This window comes from Eleutherodactylus coqui, chromosome 3 (genome assembly GCF_035609145.1).
Source record: "Eleutherodactylus coqui strain aEleCoq1 chromosome 3, aEleCoq1.hap1, whole genome shotgun sequence".
NCBI classification, from domain to species: Eukaryota; Metazoa; Chordata; class Amphibia; order Anura; family Eleutherodactylidae; genus Eleutherodactylus; species Eleutherodactylus coqui.
Genome location: NC_089839.1, coordinates 152,378,474 through 152,391,565, shown reverse-complemented (window position 1 = coordinate 152,391,565; position 13,092 = coordinate 152,378,474).

Genomic DNA, 13,092 nt, shown 5'->3' with positions numbered 1-13,092 from the left:
CATGAGCTAATTTTTTTTCTTTTTTTATATACCGCTTCACACCAAGAAGCGATGCAGGAAAAGAGTCACAGCATGTCCTTTCTTTGGGCGTGCCCTCGCATCGCATTGCCCAGTGTTTTCAATGGGGCCGGCGACTGCATGATACAGTGTGCGAGGTGTATGCAAGTTCGATGAGATGCAAGGTTTCCCATTGACAACAGTGGGAAACAGGCCATGATCCTGCACCATGGCTGACTGCCATAGCGGAGAATTGCTACGTCCCCGAAGTGATGCAAAGCGGTTTTGATACAAAAACACAAAAGAAATTGCATGTTGGCGAGTATAATATAAGGCTGTGAACTCATCCGTGTGAAATTAGCCTAAGAGCACTATCTGGAAAAGAACATTACACAATACTCAAGCAAGGCTTAGGCCTATTGTAAAAACATAAATAGGTCCAAACAGGAAACAAGACTGCTTTCAAAAGAGGCAACATTGGTTAAAATGCTTAACCCCCTTAGTGACGGCCCCATTGCCTTTTTACGTCCTAGCTAAGTGATCTTTAATCCTCAGGGATGTAAAAACATGCTTCCTTTGCGGATTAAAGCCACTGGCTAAGAATGTGACCGCTACATGCTGCCGGAGGTAGCCGACAACCTGGAGCTGTCATAAAGGGTCGGATTATCCGACCCCTGGGCATGTGATCGACGCTATCCAATGGATATCCGATCGCATGAAAGTAAATGCGTGAAAAAAAGTTAGAGTTTCAGCTCCCCTCACGGATCGCATTCATGACGGGCGCTGCGATGTTCCGCGACGATCTGGTCCAAAAAGGACATTTAACCGTCTTCTGCGTATGCTCACCTAAGAAAAAGTGGCAGTGTATGTGCAGAAGACCAGATTGGCACGGGGGATTTGACATCTTCTGGCTCTCTGCTCCTCCGCAATGTTCAGCGAGGTCTGGTCCTTCTAGGACCTGATGTAGTTCTCTGCGCATTGGTGGCAGAAGTCATACATGGGGCGATGCCCAGAAGAGCTCATGGCCCGGGAAATTTAAAATCCCTCTGCTCCCAGCTATCATGTGTAGCCGGGAGCAGAGAGATATCACCGGAGACCACTGTATGCGGTTCCTGGTCACATGATCACTGCTATCCATTGGATAACAGCAATCATATAAAGTAAAAAAGTGTAAAAAAAAAAGTTTAGGTTTCATCTGGGAGATTAAATTATGTAACTAAGGCCCCCAGATTCATCCGTGGACGTCACCTCAGCTTCTGCGCATGTGCCCCTCGCAACAGTGGTGAACACATGCGCAAAGGCCACAGATTGCCAGGATAATTTAAAATCTCCCTGTTCTTGACTACCAAATGTAACCAAGAGCCTGGAGATTTAAGGGGAGCCGCAGTATGGGGTCACGTGATCACCGCTATCCAATGGATAACAGCGATTGCATAAAAGTTTTAAAAAGTTAAAATTGCACCTCCCGTTGTGGATCTGAATCATGAGCGGAGGTGAAATTGCTTACCTAAGGCCTTCGGCGATGGCCTCCTGATGGGATCTTTATCCATGGACCTTTCCCCAACTTCAGCCCATGCGTCCGTTGGCAAAGTGGCGGATGCAAGCGCAAAAGCTGGGGAGGGCACAGGAAATTTAAAATCTCCTTGATCCTGACTACTAAAGGTAGCCGAGAGCTTGGAGAAGCAACCAAAGGCCACAGTGGGCGTTCCTCGTTCAAGTGATCGCCGTTATCCAATGGCGATCACGTAAAAGTCATATAAACAGTCGAAGATTAATTCTGCTTTTGGTTTGGGCCCCATTATGCAGTTAGACATAAGATTAGGGCCACAATGGGTATATTTCTGAACACAAATGGGGGAATCCACTTTAGGGTGCAAGTCTTCATTCATATGTGTGCTGTACAAAAAAAATTTTTAAATGATAATTGACAAAAAAATGAAAATCATAATTTTTTTCCTTCTGCTTTGCTTAAATTAATTCAAGAACTGTGAGGTCAAAATACGCAGTACACTGCATTAATGAACTCGTTAGGAGGTCTAGTTTTCAAAATGTGGTCATTTGTGGGGGTTCTCTATCGTTTTGGCAGGTCAAGGGCTTTATAAGTGTGCTATGGGGCCTAAATTACCTTCAAGCAAAATGTCTGTTCTGAAAGCCACCGGCTGCTCCTTTCGATTTGGGCTCCATTGTGCATACGGACATAAGATTAGGGCCACAATGGGTATGTTTCTGAATACAGGACAAACGGGGGTATCCATTTTGGGGTGTAAATCCTCATTTTCATGTGCACTGTAGAAAAAATTATGTCTTTAAAATATGAAATTTTATTTTTTCTCCTCTAAATTGCATTAATTTCTAAAAAAAAAAAACTGTGGGGTAAAAATACTCATGACACCCCTCAGTGAATACATTAAGGCCTCATGTCCACAGGGAAAATCAGGCCCGCTGCAGATTCTTCATGGAGAATCCCGCAGCAGGTCCCTCATGCCCCGCGGACTTGAGGCTAAAAATAAGAATAAACTCGCCTGTCCGGACGCTGCGGGTCTGCCCTCCGTCGCAGCTGGATCTTCTTTCTTCGGCCTGGCGGATGTGCTCGACACACCGGCAGCGTGCCACGCGCATGCGCCTGGCACATCCGCCAGGCCGAAGAAAGAAGATCCGGCCACGACGGAGGGAGGATCCGCAGCGTCTGGACAGGTGAGTTTTAATTCTGGTACGAGTGTTCCGCGGATCCGGACGACTTCCATAGGCTTCAACAGAAGCCTGTGGGAGCCATCCCCACGGGAGACCCGCACTAAAATGGAGCATGTCGCGTTTTTTTCCTGCACGCGGATCCGCGCCTGAAGGGAAAAATGACATCCGCAGGTATTTAACCACCTGCGGGTGTCCAATGCATCCCTATGGGGTGCGGATCCGCGTGCAGGAAAAAACGCTGCGGATTTTAATTTCGTGGATATGAGGCCTAAGGGGTGTAGTTTTTAAAATGGGGTTATTTGTAGGGGTATCTATAATTCTGACACCTATGAGCCTTTACAATCTTGGCTTGGTGTAGGAAAACAAAGAAACAAAGTGTTCCTCAAAATATTGATGTTAAATTTGTACATCTCCTAAATGGTTAAAAAAAAACTGAAGTTTTTCAAATGTGCACCCAGAATATAGTAAACAGATGGACATATATGTCTTATCAAAAAAATTGTACATTATGTTTGCACATACTTGAAATATTACAGTTGAAAATGTGAAAAAATAACTTTTTTTTTTGTTCAATATATTTTTATTAGTTTCACAAAATAAGCAAGACAGAGAAAAAAAATGTTTATGATATCTCAGTTTGCTAATAGATCCATTTAACAATATGACTTAATAAATCTTAACTGGAAAAGTGCACTACTTGTTTGTGAAATTTTGTACGATAAACAAACAGGGGAGGGGGTAAGTTGGGAGTGGGTAAAGGGGGGTTGGTGAGGAAGGGGGGGGGGGGGGTCGGTTGGGGACTCCAGGATGGTTGTTTCTGGCTATAGGTATAGTTTGGTCGGGCTACACACACATCCCTGACTGTAGCCAATCAGCGAATAAGGGTGTGTTCCGGATGTCTATCCATGCTGCCCATGTATGGTAGAATTTATCGTGACCCGACGGGTCGTCCGAGAGCCTCAGTCTCTCCATGCGTTCTATTTCGTCCATCGCCCCCACCCAGGCGCCTCTAGGTATTTCTATTCCTTGCTTCCAAAATCTGGGAATCGATTGTCTCGTGGCCATAATGAAGAACTTCAATAGACCTTTTTTGAGGGAAGGGGCGCCTTCCGGCGTGATGGACAACAGTGCCAACTCGGGTGTCAGGGACAGAGATTCCCTGCTCACCTTCTCGTATAGGCGCTTCACATCCTGCCATATGGGAGTGACCATGGGACATCCCCACCATATGTGGAGCATTGAGCCCACGTCCGCCCTGCAGCGCCAACAGGTGTTCGGGGTCGCTGGAAAGAGGGTGTGTAGTCTCTCCGGGGTCATATACCACCATGAAAGAATTTTAAAGTTCAGCTCCTGTAGTTTGCTGGCTATGGACATCTTATGTGTGAATTGGAACGCCTTGCTCCAGAGCTCCCCGGGAAATGACCTACCCAAGGCTTCCTCCCATGCGCCCAGCCACCTGGGGAGATGGTTGTCAAGCTTTTCCTTTAGTAGTTGGTCGTATAGCAGTGAGACCATATGTCTGGGTATTTCCGAGGCACAGCATAGTCTCTCGAAGGGGGTAAGGCTCTCGCTCCAGCCCCCCTCTGGTTTTATTTTCTCCAGGTAGCTGCGTACCTGAAGGTATTGCATCCATGAGCCCGGGGGAAGCTCCCGTGTCCCCCCCAGATCCACCAGCCCCCGTATACCCCCAGAGTCCACCACGTTCCCCGCCCTGGGCTCTGTCCCCGGTGGCAGGAACCCCAAGTTATGGGAAGATATTGTTGCTATGAGCTGTGGGTTACCCACCAGTGGAGTCAGGGGTCCTGGGACCGACATCTTGCACCCCCCCCCCCCGCCACGCCCCTATGAGTGTGTTCATCAGGGCTGATGTCTCTATGTTCCCCCGGCTGACCTTACCCGGAATCCAAAACACTCCCCTCGTCTCAAAGGTGTTGTTTTCGTTTTCAATTTGTACCCAACATTTGTCTGATCTATGATGAAATAGGTCTAGTATGAGGGTTCCTATTGCAGCTTTGTGGTATAGGCGAAAGTCTGGAAGTCCCCCACCCCCCTTCTCCTTTCGTTTAGTTAGGCTCTTATAGCTGAGTCTCTTGGATCCTCCTTTCCATATAAACTGAAGTATTTGACTGCGTACTTTATCGAAGAAGTCTTTTGGGGGGTTGCATGGTGCAGTTTGAAAAACATACAGTAACCTGGGGAGGATGTCCATCTTAATCGCACCCATTCTGCCGAACCATGATAATGGTGTTCCTACCCAGCTTTCTAGGTGCCTTTTAAGGGTCAACAATAGTGGTTTGTAGTTTAATTCGTATAGTCTGGATGGATCAGCCGGAATCAGGATCCCCAAATATTTAAAGGAGTCCTGTTTCCAGGAAAATGGGAAGGCTGAGGTCAGGTCCTCCACGTCTCATTGCGGAATAGAGACGTTAAGAATGACCGACTTTTGGGCATTGACCTTGTAGTTGCTAAGTTTACCGAATGTCTTAAATTCTTGTATAATGTTGGGGAGGCCAATGCGAGGGTCAGTAATGTAGACCAGAAGGCCATCCGCGAATAGTGAGATCTTGTGTTCTACCCTTCCCACCTGCACGCCCCGTATGGAGGGGTTGTTTCTTATAGCGTTGGCTAAGGTTTCCATCACTAGGATGTACAAGGTGGGGGACAGGGGGCACCCCTGCCGCGTACCATTTTTAATCACGAAAGGGGGGGACAGCCCACCATTGACCCTGACTTGTGCCAAAGGATTATGATATAGGGCCATGATCCAGGAGAGCGCCCTAGGCCCCACTCCCAACTTTGCGAGGGTCGCCTCCATGAATCTCCAGCTTATCCGGTCGAACGCTTTTTCAGCGTCGACCGATAATAGACAGAGTGGGTGTCTTTTCCTCCTTGCCCGATCAATTAGGGTCTTGGTGGAGTTGTCCCTTGCCTCCCTCCCCGGGACGAAGCCCACCTGGTCCCCGTGTATAAGTCGGGGTACCGAGGGGTTCAGTCTGTTCGCTATGATTTTGGCAAAAATTTTTAGGTCACAGTTGAGAAGGGAGATCGGACGGTAGCTACCGCATGACAGGGGGTCCTTATCTGGCTTAGGTATTAAAACGATGTGTGCCCGAAGGGCCTGGGGGGGGGGGAACGGGCACCCCCCCGGCTACCGCGTTGAAGGCCTGAAGTAGTATGTCCGAGAACAGGGCTCCGCAGGTTTTAAAAAACCTTGGGGAGAACCCGTCAGGGCCTGGGCTCTTCCCATTCTTTATTCCCTTTAGGACCTGTGTAAGTTCCCCTGTCTCAAAGTCTCTTTCTAGGTCTGTGGACTCTTCCGAGGAGAGGCGTCTCGGGGTGTAGCGGTCGAGGTATTCCGTAAGTGCGGTTGCGTGTTGGGACTCCGATGTGTCCCTAGCTACGGGGATGTTGTAAAGTTTAGAGTAGTATAGGCGGAATTCCTCTGTTATTTCCCTAGGGGAATGTACTCGCCTACCCTCGGAAGAGTTGACAGCATGGATATGAGGGTGGGACGCCTTGGGGTGCAGTGCTCTGGCTAGCCATCGCCCACTTTTATCTCCATATTCATAATAGCCTGCTTTGAGTTTATCTCTCCTACACAGGGCTTTTTGATCTAGCATGTCCAGAATTTTGTGCCGGAGGTCCGATATTTCGGTTTGGAGAATTGCTGTCGGTTGGGCCTTGTTTGAGGTTTCTTTTGTGTTGAGCTCCTTTATTAGTTGGGTGAGACGGGCTGCTTGTTCTCTTTTGATTCTTGCACCGTGCGATATGAATACGCCTCTTACGACGCATTTCAACGCTTCCCGTTTTATCGGCGCGGCCGTGGGGTCTGAGTTGTGATCTCGTTTAAAGTTTTCTATTGTTCTTTTAATGTCGTTCATACATGCAGTATCTTTAAGTAAATTGTCATTGAGACGCCATGTGGGGGCCCCCCTCCTCTCCTCCCCCGGGCCCAGGGACGCAAAAATTGGGGAGTGGTCAGACCACAGGAATACGTCTAGGGAGCATTGGGGTGCCCCGTCTAGTAACCCATGTGAAATGAAGATATAGTCTATCCTGCTATACGAGTTGTGTACCATGGAATGAAAGCTGTAATCTCGCTTACCCGGGTGGAGGATGCGCCACAGGTCAATCAGGTTCAAACTCACGAGCAAGCGCTGGACTCTACGGATGGCCGCCCTCGTGAGAGACGAACGTCCCGATGAGGAGTCCAGACGGGGGTCCATACACATATTAAAGTCTCCGCCTAAGACGATCGGGGTCCCACCCGCGAAGTCCGAGAGTTCCCGGAGAGCTCTGGAAGTAAACCCCACCTGGCCTTGGTTGGGAAAGTACATGTTAGCCAATGTGAGTATCTTATTAGAGATGGATATTTTTAGAAAGATGTATCTCCCATCCTCATCTACTTCTTGCGCCAGTATCACCGGGGCCAGTGATTTATGGAAGGCTATAGAGACTCCACAGGATTTACTCTCCGGGTGAGTGAAATGATACCAAACGTGATAGAATTTGTTTTTGCCGCAGTCCAGGGGACTATTGCGGGGAAAATGTGTCTCTTGGAGCATTGCTACCATGACCTTTTTCCTGTGGAGCCTGTACAGCACCTGGTTGCGCTTGTTAGGGCCGTTAAGCCCTTTAGCGTTAAAGGAGCAAAATGTCAGACGGGCCATCGGGTCATGTAGTAAGGAGGTAGTGACAGCCAGCAAGTCTCCTGGGGTGATCCCCTTCTCTGGGGGGTGTTCTGGGTCGGGAGGACACACAAGAGGGTAAACGGGGGAGGGGAAATGGGGGTAACATGTATTTGCATATACATCTTAAACTATTCAACGACTAATCAACGACTAACGTCTCTGCGGCAGTAACCTGCTGCGGTCCCTAGTGGGGAGGCGGCCGAGTCGGGTCGAGTCCTCTAGGCGCAGCTCCTCCTCCCCACGGCGACCAAAATTGGTAAACAACTGTATGGTGGGCATCCAAACCTTGGCACTGTATTCAGTAAGAGGAAAAGAAAGGCAGAAGGGGGCGGGAGCAGATGGGGAGAGGACAACAAAGAGGGAGAGAAGAGGAAAGGGAAGGAAAGAGAGAGAGAGAGAGAGAGGGAAGAAAAAAAAAAAAAAGGGGGGGGGGGGAAGGCCGTAGACGCAAGGGTTAGAGATGGGTGCGTCAGCAGCAAGTGGTGCTATGGGTAGGGGGGATCTGATGTCCCCCTTGGGTACACCGGGAGGCTCAGCAGTTTAAAGTCCCGCTAGGAGGAGAGGGACCGATATCTCGGATTCAGAGTAAAGTGTTCACATGGATAGAGTTCCGTTCTTGTAATTGTGGCGTGCCGTCTCCCAGGGGTTTAGCGTTCTGGTATGGGGTCTTAAGGTCGGGTCTCCATGGGTGTTTCCTGTTTGTCTTACGTAAGGGGTGGCAACGAATTGTGTTTTCTTTGGTGGTCTAAGTGGTTTCCAGGATAGGAAAAGACTCACTCATATCCGTCAGTCCTTCCGATTTTCAGGGGGCGGAGTCTCGTGGTGGTGGAGCTCTGCCGTTGTTATTTTGCCTCCTCCGTCCCGGTTGCACTGTTTGCCATTGGCTTCTGGGTGGGTTCAGTGTCGGGGCACTTGTTTTCTGCCATTCCGGAAGCGAAACCATTGGAAGTCTAAGAGTTGTGAGAAAATTGGGGAGGTCTCCTAGGGATCTGAAGATGGCTGTCCCGTTGCCCGCCCCGGCCACAAGTTGGAACGGATAGCCCCAGCGATACGGGATTCCCTTTTCCTTCAAGGCTGCTAAGAGGGGCCGGAGTGCACGGCGTTGTTGTAGTGTTCTCCTTGAAAGGTCGGGCAGGACCAGCAGGTCTTTGTCTCTGACTCTTATCGGGCCTTTGGTTCTTATCTGGCGCAGGATCTCCTCCTTCTCCTTGTAGGAAAAAAATAACTTTTAATAAATATACACATTCTATCAGTGTATTTTACTACGTAAATGAAGTACAACATGTGGCGAAAAACAATGTCAGAATCACTTGGATATGTAAAACCTTCACGGAGTTATTCCATGTTAAAGTGACACATGGCAGATTTCAAAAATTTGGCTGTCACTAAGGCGCAAACAGGCTTGGTCACTAAAGGGTTATGGGGAACTTAAATGAAAAAATGACACCCTTCAGGGCAGCATAATCCTAAAAGGTAACAGTATCACAGACAAAGGACTGTCTATTAGGAGATTAACGCATAACCTTTAATCTAATGAAACGAGCAACACAATTAAACCTTATACACTAACCTCAGATAGTAGAGAGCGCACTGATAAGGGTGACTGGGCAGAAACTAACTTATATTACACCCTATGTAGTGGGAGAGCAAGGTTAAATACAGGATTTAGTTTGCAACAATTAAATATGATATCCATTAAAGAGAGAGATTTAATATTTCAATTAAGGCTACAACGCTTAATCACACTACTGTGTATAGGTTATCCTAATGCTTGTAAAAAATTCTATGCTTCCCCTTTTATTTTCAACACCTCATTAGGGAACTCAATACCCATGTTTTACGGTAATAAACTCACGGTGGCTCATTGGTTAGCGCTAAAGATGAGCGAGCGTACTCGGATAAGCACTACTCGCTCGAGTAATTGGCTTTATCCGAGTATTGCTGTGCTCGGGTCTAAAGATTCGGGTGCCGGCACGGAGTGGGGAGCTGCGGGGGAGAGCGGGGAGGAACGGAGGTAAGATCTTTCTCTCCTTCTCTCCCGCCCGCTCTCCCCTGCTCCCCGCTGCGACTCACCTGTCAGCCGCAGCGGCACCCGAATCTTTAGACCCGAGCACAGCGATACTCGGATAAAGCACATTACTCGAGCGAGTAGTGCTTATCCGAGTACGCTCGCTCATCTCTAGTTAGCGCTGTTGCTTGCAGCACAGCAGTCAAATCCTAGCAAGGACAACATATGCATGGACTTTGTATGTTCTCCCTGTGTTTGCCTGAGCTTCTTCCACGTACTACAGCCCCCGCCCCCATCCCAAAAGCATACTAATACATAACATGCTAATTTGGACTGTGAGCCTCAATTGGGGGGCATCGTTATATACAATGCTGTGGAATAAGAATGTGCTATGTACATGTGTAAAATAAAAAATACCTCTCAGATAGCAGTTATGTATGTTAGCTATCTCGAATCCAAAGGAAACGGAAAACAATACTCACTCCAAATATCCAATATATAGAATGCACAGATATCAAACACATCGCCCGTTGCTTCATTTTATGTGGCCCGCTGGCCATGGTTAATAAAGGGGTTATCCAGGCAGCATCGGGGTCAGAGCAGAAGCGCTGCTCCCACCCCTGTGTAGTGGCCGGCTCTTGTAATTGCAGGCGCAGCTATCATTGAAGTCAATTCAACCCCAGCCTGCAATTACAAGCGCAGCGACCATTGATTTGAGCCTGCAATTATAAGCACCAGCCACTACACAGGGGTTGGAGCAGCAGCTTCCACTCCAACACCGGTGCATCCCGTTGGGTGCTGCCTCTACTCACCTTAGCTGCAGCTTTGGTCTGGCAGTGCAGTACAAAATGTGTGACCGCTGACAAGGGGAGAGGTCAGCAGTCACAGACTCATCAACGGCTGCCGCTGGACTAGAGCTATATCCTGCAGGGATGCCTGATCAGAGGCCAATAGGGGGGTTGGTATTGGCCTCTGGCCAGGCAGCATCCCTGAGACTGCTATGAGGGTCACTATTACTACTGGAGCCAATATAGGAGGCACTGCAACTACTGGGACCATATTGGGGACACGATTACTACTGCGGCTACTACGGGGGTTATTATTACTACTGGGGCCACTATGGGGGTCACAATTAAGTCTTGTTCACATGGACATAAGCACATTTAAGTAGTAAAAATATGCTGCATATTTGCGCAACCAAAAATCGCTTATGCTTGTATTTTTATGTGTGCAAATACACTTCGTAATTTTGCTCACAAAAAAGAACGCAGGCAGGCTTATACACATGAGCCTTGGGTGCCCATGACCGTGTTGCCAGTTTACCACTTATCCTTCCTTGGGCCACTTTTGTAGGTACTAACCACAGAATACTGGAAACACCACACAAGATCTGTAGATTTGGAGATGCTCTGATCCAGTCATCTAGCCATTGCAATTTGACCATATTTAAAGTCGCTCATATCTAAGCTTGCCCATTTTTCCTGCTTCTTGAAATATAGGCCCTCCCCCCAAAATAAGCCCTAGCTAGACTACATGAAAAAAAAAAAAAACAATACTCATCTAGTAGCTGGTGTTTGGGTCCCTTGCGCTGGGCTGCGGAGCTGCTGCAGGCTGCCATGTTCTCCTGAAAGCCGAAAGAGCTTGAATAACACTTACAGCCGACGCGCGATTAACCAATCACAGCCATTCATTGAATGACATCATTGAATGGCTGTGATTGATTAATTGAGCACTGGCTCTGATTGGCTGACACAGCGCTCGGTTAACCAATTAGAGCGTTAGCTTGCTGGAGGCGGGGTATTCAAGCCCCGCTACCAGGAAGAAACACAGTATAATGAACAGCTATCTGTATTTATTCTCTGTTATATAGTACTATGGTATTTTCCCTATATCATAAAAGTGAAAATTTATCATTGTTATTGTTAGCCGTTTAATCATTTACGACCTTCAGCGACCCTAAAGTGAGCTCCCTCCATGTTTTTCGGTTTTGCGCTATAAAAGTGAAAACTGAGCACAAATCAGGCTATATTCGCATTGCCGATGCTGTCAGATTTCAATGGAATAATAGCACTGCTATTCAAAAGAACCCAATAAACCCTACTACCGTATAAGTCATTGGGGTCCATTGGGCGACAATGGTACCTGGGGCGCAGGATTTTACAATGCAAATGTGAACACAGTCTGAAGCTCTGTAGTCAAAAATTGTCAAAAGTTTGTATGGCTGCCTACACAGCATGCTCCAGCTCTGGCTAAGGTCTCGGTCACATGAGCGTGGTTTTAGCACAGTATGGGCATGTGAAAAAAAAAAATCACATCTCTACTGCACTAAAAATCACGTGGATGATTTTTCTCGCACACAAGCCCGAAGCTTCATGCATGTGAAAATCGCCCATTCACTAAAACAACTTGTTGCTTTAAAAAAGCACAGCTGCTCCAGGAGTAGAGAGAGTTGAAGCTCTGCAGAGCTTCTGGATTTCCCCTTAGCAGGGAGAGAGAGTTGGGCTATGGGGGGATTTACCCATAGCCCCGCTCTCTCTCCCTGCAATTGGTTAATCCTCCATAGCTCCACTCTCTCTCTGCTATGGGGGATTAACCCATAGCCCTGCTCTCACTCTTCCTGCTATGGGTTAATCCCCCATAGCCCCGCTCTCACTCCCTGCTATGGGGATATCCCCATAGTGCAGAGAGAGGAGGCAGGGCTACAGGGAATCCCTCAGGGATATCCCGTAGCACAGAGGAAGAGGGCGGGGCTAGATGTTTCCTCTGTGGGATTTCCCAATTGCAAGTTGAGAGGGGCGGGTCTAGAGGGCAAACCCCTCTACCCCCACTCTCAGGGAAGCCCTCGGGAAAACCCTTTAACCCTGCCCCCTCTCTCTTCCACTATGAGAAACTCCCTTGGGGAATCCCATGCTGGGGAGTGAGATGGAAATTGCCCAGCAGGGAGGTTGGAGGAATTCCCCGCTGCTTACAGTGGGACATTCAAAACTTGCAGCTCAGAAGCACATTTTAAATGTCCCACTGTAAACTCCTGTTTGTTCTTGCAGGGATTAGGGGAACCCCCGGGAAGATGAATTGAACCCTCGGGACTCCCCTCATCGCCACAGGGACTAACAGAAGTTTACAGCCGGACATTTAAAATTTGCTTCTGGGTTTAGCGCTGCTGTTTGGAATTCCCTCGGTCGGACACAGTTAAACTCCTGCTTCCATAGGAGTCAATGGAAACTCCTGCGCAGCACGATAGGTCAGGTCCTATCTTTTCTCACAGCACGGACCTTAGATGCGTGCATTGTAGCCACGCATGTCCTATCTTTTGAAGGTGAAGAGTTTTTTGTATGTCTAAAATTCTTTCAAGTGAACGGTTCCATAGGTTCTATTAGATGCGTTTTTCACACACCTATTTTGCGCTAAAACTACACTCGTGTGATCGAGGCCTAAAGGTGATGTCAAACTATTTTATGGAATAAAGGGCTACATCTGAGGACACTAGAATATGTGGTGTTAAATACTAGGGCACTTTTATTTTTTTATTGCAGATTTTTTGATTTCAGTGACAAGGTTTGCCAAAAAATTGTTTGGTATGTCTGAAAACAGATCTGTACTTTGGATTAATAGGGAGTGGTTTGGCATATATAGAATAAAGCTTCACACTCTGACTGCTAATACTGATGTAGGATTTATAAGTTTGGCTTTTACTTATAAAAGGAC